Below are 8,060 nucleotides of genomic sequence, written 5' to 3'. Positions count from 1 at the left end.
CATTCTACGAGGCTACCATCACCCTGATACCAAAACCAGACAAAGATGTCACAAAGAAAGAAAACTACAGGCCAATATCACTGATGAACATAGATACAAAAATCCTCAACAAAATACTAGCAAACAGAATCCAACAACACATTAAAAGGATCATACACCATGATCAAGTGGGGTTTATCCCAGGAATGCAAGGATTCTTCAACATACGCAAATTAATCAATGTGATACACCATATTAACAAACTGAAGGAGAAAAACCATATGATCATCTCCATAGATGCAGAGAAAGCTTTCGACAAAATTCAACACCCATTTATGATAAAAACCCTCCAGAAAGTAGGCAAAGAGGGAACTTACCTCAACATAATAAAGACCATTATGACAAACCCACAGCCAACATCGTTCTCAATGGTGAAAAACTGAAACCATTTCCTCTAGATCAGGAACAAGACAAGGTTGCCCACTTTCACCAGTATTATTCAACATAGTTTTGGAATTTTTAGCCACAGCAATCAGAGAAGAAAAAGAAATAAAAGGAATCCAAATTGGAAAAGAAGAAGTAAAGCTGTCACTGTTTGCAGATGACATGATACTATACATAGAGAATCCTAAAGATGCTACCAGAAAACTACTAGAGCTAATCAATGAATTTGGTAAAGTAGCAGGATACAAAATTAATGCACAGAAATCTCTGGCATTCCTATACACTAATGATGAAAAATCTGAAAGAGAAATTAAGGAAACACTCCCATTTACCACTACAACTAAAAGAATAAAATACCTAGAAATAAACCTACCTAAGGAGACAAAAGACCCATATGCAGACATATAAGACACTGATGAAAGAAATTAAAGATGATACAAACAGATGGAGAGATATACCATGTTCTTGGATTGGAAGAATCAACATTGTGAAAATGACTATCTTACCCAAAGCAATCTATAGATTCAGTGCAATCCCTATCAAACTACCAATGGCATTTTTCACAGAACTAGAAAAAAAAACTTCACAATTTGTATGGAAACACAAAAGACCCCGTACAACTAAAGCAATCTTCAGAAGGAAAAACGGAGCTGGAGGAATCAGGCTCCTGGACTTTAGACTATACTATAAAGCTACAGTAATCAAGACAATATGGTACTGACACAAAAACAGAAATATAGATCAATGGAACAGGATAGAAAGCCCAGAGATAAACCCATGCAAATCTTGTCACATTTTTGATAAAGGAGGCAAGAACATACAATGGAGAAAACACAGCCTCTTCAATAACAATAAGTGGTACTGGGAAAACTGGACAGCTACATATAAAAGAATGAAATTAGAACACTCCTTAACATCATAAACAAAAATAAACTCAAAATGGATTAAAGACCTAAATGTAAGGCCAGACACTATAAAATGCTTAGAGGAAAACATAAGCAGAACACTCTATGACATAAATCACAGCAAGATCCTTTTTGACCCACCTCCTAGAGAAATGGAAATAAAAATAAACAAATGGGACCTAATGAAACTTAAAAGCTTTTGCACAGCAAAGGAAAACATAAACAAGACCAAAAGACAACCCTCAGAATGGGAGAAAATATTTTGCAAATGAAGCAACTGACAAAGGATTAGTCTCCAAAATTTACAAGAAGCTCATGCAGCTCAATATCAAAAAAACAAACAACCCAATCCAAAAATGGGCAGAAGACCTAAATAGACATTTCTCCAAAGAAGACATACAGATTGCCAACAAACACATGAAAGGATGCTCAACCCCACTAATCATTAGAGAAATGTAAATCAAAACTACAATGAGGTATCACCTCACACCAGTCAGAATGGCCAGCATCAAAAAATCTACAAAGAATAAATGCTGGAGAGGGTGTGGAGAAAAGGGAACCCTCTTGCACTGTTGGTGGGAATGTAAATTGATACAGCCACTATGGAGAACAGTATGGAGGTTCCTTAAAAAACTACAAATAGAACTACCATATGACCCAGCAATGCCACTACTGGGCATATACCCTGAGAAAACCATAATTCAAAAAGAGTCATGTCCCACAATGTTCATTGCAGCTCTATTTACGATAGCCAGGACATGGAAGCAACCTAAGTGTCCATCAACAGATGAATGGATAAAGAAGATGTGGCACATATATACAATAGAATATTACTCGGCCATAAAAAGAAATGAAATTGAGTTAGTTGTAGTGAGGTGGATGGACCTAGAGTCTGTCATACACAGTGAAGTAAGTCAGAAAGAGAAAAACAAATACTGTATGCTAACACATATATATGGAATCTAAAAAAAAAAAAATGGTTCTGAAGAACCTAGGGGCAGGACAGGAATAAAGACGCAGACATAGAGAATGGACCCGAGGACACAGGGAGGGGGAAGGGTAAGCTGGGACGAAGTGAGAGAGTGGCATGGACATATATACACTACCAAATGTAAATAGCTAGCTAGTGGGAAGCAGCCACATAGCACAGGGAGATCAGCTTGGTGCTTTGTGACCACCTAGAGGGGTGGGATAGGGAGGGTGGGAGGGAGATGCAAGAGGGAGGAGATATGGGGATACATATATATATATAGTTGATTCACTTTGTTATAAAGCAGAAACTAACACACCACTGTAATACTCTAATAAAGATGTTAAAAAGAAATAGTCCTAAGAAGTAAATAGGAAGAAGACAAAGAACTCACTAGAAAAATGGGCTAAGGACATGGACAATCATAGAAATTGACTGCAAATAGCCAAAATGCTTATGAAAAGATGCTCATCCCCTCAGAGAAGTCAGGGAAATGTACATTATGAATCAGGAGATGCTATTTTCTCTCATCAGATTGGCAAAAATGTAAACAACTAATAAAATATGGAGAAATGTTTGTGAGCTCACAAATTGCTACAACCTTTGGGAAAATAATCTGGCACTATTTACTAAAATTTAAAGCCTGCATACCTTTTGACCCAGCAATTCCACTTCTAGGAATCTGTCAGGTAGAAATAAAAGCATGACCACATAGGGATAGGCATACAGGAGATTCACTGAAGCACTCTGCATAATGGCAAAAAGCAAGAAACGGGAGGCAACCTAAAGGTCCATCAGTGGAGGGGCTTCCCTGGTGGCGCAGTGGTTGAGCGTCTGCCTGCCGATGCGGGGGACACGGGTTCGTGCCCCGGTCCGGGAGGTTCCCACATGCCGTGGAGCGACTGGGCCCGTGAGCCATGGCCGCTGGGCCTGCGCGTCCGGAGCCTGTGCTCCGCAACAGGAGAGGCCACAACAGTGAGAGGCCCGCGTACCGCAAAAAAAAAAAAAAAAAAAAGGTCCATCAGTGGAATTAGTCTACCTACCTCCCATGGAATGTTATTAACTACCAAAAGGAATGAAATGTTGCATATGGATATGACCAACTTCTAGACATGGTATTAATTAAGAAAGGCAAGGTGCAGAACAGAATACATTATATGTACAATATATATTGATATGTAAACTGGGAGGCACAATGTATGTACACATTTGCTTGTCCATGCTTAACAGATCTGGAAGGACACACAAGAAAGGTCATGCTCATTGCTTCTAGGGAGGTAGCCAGGCGCCTGAAGGGGAGGGGTGGGGGGAAGCTCATCTTTGAATACTGTTGTATACCTTTGGAATTTTGAACCACGTGAATGTATTACTTATTAAAATTTTAGATTAATTAAAAGAATACACAGATCTAAAAATATTGGAAAGATGTCCACAGTATATTGTTAAATGAAAAATGTATGTCCTAGGACAATAAAAAATGATTTTTTTGCTGGTAGAAAAGTAAAGCAAAAGAAACAAACAAGAAGCCCTAACACTATATACCCAGACACACACATATATTTGTTTAGGCATTAAAAAAAAGAAATGTTTTCTTTACACATGAGCATGCATAACATTTCTACTTAAAAAAAAAACTGCCATTGCTTTGTTCTTTTTTTTTTTTTTTTGTCACGATGCTTAATTAATTTTGAGCAGAGGACTCTGGTCTGGAAGATCTTCATGCAAACCTTTGGCGCCTCAGAAGTGGTGCAAAGAGCTTCTCTTGGCTTCCTGAGCCTATTCTGGCAGGATGTTTGTTGCTTTCCTTGTCCTCAGAAGTTTCAGGTTCTGGGTTTTTAACCCAACAGCCTTGGCCCTCCAAGTACCTCCTTTGCTCCACACAAGAGAAACATGCAGACTCTCCAGTATGTTAGTGGCATTTGAGGGGCACATTTCAGGAACAGAACAGGGAGACACAAGCAGAGTGAGGAGCAGAGGTTCCTGGGACCCAGTGCCAGGAGGCTGAATGGGCTGGTCTCTTCCTGCTGCCCAGGGCTGCCCGGGTGTATGGTCCCTAGAGAGCTGCTTGGACTCCTAAGAGTTGCACTTTTGTTATTTTTGGAAGGAGATAGTTGGTTGTTTTTTTCCCCAGTGACACCCCTGAGATGCTTTGCTCAAATGGTCAGTCCCTGTGAGATTTCCATCCAGCCTGGTTTCCACTGACCTGCTGGCTCTCCCAGATTAATTTACTGGTTAAGAGCTCCAGGGTCCAACAGATCTGGTCTTCCAATCCACCTCTGCCATATACTACCCATGGGATTCTGGGTGGGTGACTTACCCTCTCTAAGCCTCAGTTTCCCCAACTGGAAAATGGAGGTGGGGGTGATAATAAAACTCCTCTCCAGGAAGATGTCCTAAGAGGAACTGATGCTGCTAGTGAGCCTGGCACATGGGAGATGTGACATCTAAGCCACTGGCCTTTAGCACAGTGGGGTTACAGCATACCTCTGGCTCTCACTGTACTGTGACCCTCGGTGTGACCTCAGGGGTGTGGCTGGTGGGGACAGTGCACAAGTGCTTGTGTGTGGAGCTGCGTGGGCCTGAGTATGAGGAAGGCGTGTCTAGAGTTGTCTCCGGGTGGGGGGGGTTGGCCAGAACATCTGCCATCTTGAAGCAGCCGAACAGGGAGGGAGGGGCTGTCTCAGCAAAGGCTCTGAGGTCCCATTTATAAAAATAACCCTCCAAGTCCCTGGTGGGGCAGAAGCAGCAAGCCCCGCCCCCCTTTGCCTGCTCCTGACACCCGAAGTGAGATTAGACAAGCACATTCATTAATTATTTCAGAAATAACCGAGGCAGCACTTGCTACCCCAAAAGCTGAGGCTGCAAATGTCCAGTGGGTTTTAATTATTTATCAGGAAAATGGTTGTATCCATCAGTCACAGACCCATTCCACTGAGTGCTCAGTGGTGGGTTGGGCTGGGTGAAGGGCTCTATATCACTGGGCTCTCAGGGAGCTCTTGGCATGGCCAGGAGGGGGAGGGAGAAGGTGGTGTGCGATGGGACTGATTTAGGGAAACCACCTGAAAGCAAACTGGTCCTCTGCTTCGGGGGGCTGACTCAGTGCGGCAACTGGGCCTTTGAGTGTGGGAAGGACTGTGACCGGTGGGGAGGAGAGCTGGGTCTGCATCCAGGCTCCCCACTTCTCAGCCTTGACCTTGAGTAAGGTCACACACCTTGCCTCTATTTCCTCACTCTAGGCTATCAGTCAGGAATTTGGAAACATTATACTGTGGAAGCAGTGGGAATAGTGGGAAGAAGAAACCAAGGTGCAGGGAGCTATAATGGCTGCCCAAGGTCACCCAGTGGTCATTGGTGAGTGGGACCCTCCAGGGTCCCGACCCAGGCTTGTCACCTCCATGCCTCCCAGGGCCTCCCGTGGTTCCCTCTTTTCCAGGCCCATTTCCAGGGGACACACGTGCTTGATGGCTGCTCTCTTCCGGCGATCCTAGGAACAGCCTTGGCGCATGCCCAGCTAACCCGCGTGTCCCATGACCCTCTTTCCTCTCCAGCTTTTGTTAAATACTCTCTGCTTTTCAGCATTCTCAGAGCAGGACCAGGTGGTGCCTTGCCCGAAAAGTGAGGAGGAAGGAGCAGATGTGCTCCAACACTGGGGAACGGAAGGGAGTCTCTTTTTTACCCAGGAGGCCCTCTTAATCCTGAGGATTTCTGTCCTGACTTCTGGCTTTTCCCACCATTTCCACTGTATGACTTTTCCAAATTCCTGATTAATATCCTCTGTCCAAAATAGGTTCAAATAGCTGCTCACACAGCGTGATTAGCAGCATACAGTGGCCAGGCAGCTAAGCCCTGGAAACCCAGTGCCTGGGTTCAAATTCCCACTTCACCACTTCCTAGTTGTGTGACCTTGAGCAAGTTGCTCCACCACCCTGTGACTCAGTTTCCCCACATGAAAAATGAGGATAATAATAGCACCGACATGACGACGTTGTTGTGAAGGCTAAATGAGATAACACACGTCAGCACTTAGCCTCATGCCAGGCCCGTAACGAGGGCTCAAGGACTGTGTGCTAATAACAGAACTACAATAGGTCATTTCCACATATCTGTCTCCCCACATACAGTGCAAGCTCGTGGAGGGCAAGGATCACGTTTGTTTTATACCTTGTACATAATGGATACTAAAAAAAAAAAAATTAAATTTGCTGAATTCAGAAAGCACATGAGTAGGATTCTAGTTCTTTTTTTTTAACCTTTTTTTTTTTTTTTTGCGGTACACGGGCCTCTCACTGTTGTGGCCTCTCCCGTTGCAGAGCACAGGCTCCGGACGCGCAGGCTCAGCGGCCATGGCTCACGGGCCCAGCCGCTCCGCGGCATGTGGGATCCTCCTGGACCGGGGCATGAACCCGCGACCCCTGCATCGGCAGGCGGACTCCCAACCACTGCGCCACCAGGGAAGCCCAGGATTCTAGTTCTTGGCGTTCATGCTCGAGAGTTCTGGAGGTCGTGTTCTGCGTGAGTGACGTTTTAGTACTTAATTTTAGGCTCACACTTCTCATATTCTGCTTGCACAAAACTGCACATCTTCAGACTTGCCCTGCAACTATAAGGCACTTCTGTAATTTTTCTGGAATTTTACCTCCCTTCCTAGGCTATAAAATCTACGAGGGAAGTGACCCTGCTTACTTTGATTACCTCCGAATGTACCCATAGGCCTAGCTCAGGGTCTGGCAAACATTAGACACTCGGTAAATATTTGTCAACTGGCTGATGACTCAGACGTTTAGCAGAAGGGGTGGTTAGTGGATAGAGAAAACTTGCTTTTTAAAAAGACCAATGAAACACTAGCAAACTGTTAATGTTCTATATAATAATATATTGTATTACAATATATGCAATTAGAACAAGAATTAGATTAAAACAAGTAGCCAGGTATCACTAATTTTTTTTTTTTTTACTAATTCTTAACTATTATTTATCACTGTTAGGTTTAACACTGACTTAGGGCTCTGGCTAGAACAGAAGTTATCTTTAATTTACTCTTCATCTCCTAACAGTCTAAAACTTCCTGTGATATATATCTAAATATCCCTGTGGGGCTTGAAAACACCTTAACTACAAAAGGCTGTACATGTGGCTTTTCTTACTTGCCAGTGGTGTTCTCATAGCCGTAGAGACTACACACTTTTAGTTGGGAGTGCTATTTAACTTTACTGTTTTCCCTTCTTTCTCTATCCCTGTTTCTGCCCCTGTATCTCAATCCATAGACGGAAACACAAGAAAGCCAGCTCCATGCGGCCTCTACCCTCATCAGAAGCATGAACCTTTTAACTACATTTTCCCTGAGCAGAAAAGGATTACTCTGTACCCATCAGCCTTTTCCTAGTTATTATTTCTCTTCTCTTTTGGAAGACATTGCTTCTAGCTTCTCCCCTCCTCTTCCATTCCCAACCAATGACTTAGATGGGCGTACTGTAAAATAAAGTTTACATTAAATCGTTTCCATGGCAACCTCACACATGGGCTCTCTGGTTCTAAAGCAATCATATCCCTTTTCTAGTTACAAATTCAAGCTTGCCAAAAAGTAACTTGTCTTTAAAATACACGGAACCTAACGAGGTTTGTAAAGAGAGATAAAATGGTTGCACAAGATAGGAGTCCCTTGATAGAAAGCATGAGATGAATTCCTGAAAAAATCCTCCGTAAATCATGGTTATTTACACTGCGCTAAAGCCATTTGAAGTCTGCGTAAGAAAGCTTGTTGA

The sequence above is a fragment of the Leucopleurus acutus genome (assembly GCF_964270905.1).
Source record: "Leucopleurus acutus genome assembly, chromosome: 2".
In the NCBI taxonomy this organism is placed as follows: domain Eukaryota; kingdom Metazoa; phylum Chordata; class Mammalia; order Artiodactyla; family Delphinidae; genus Leucopleurus; species Leucopleurus acutus.
This window is presented reverse-complemented; position numbering follows the sequence as displayed.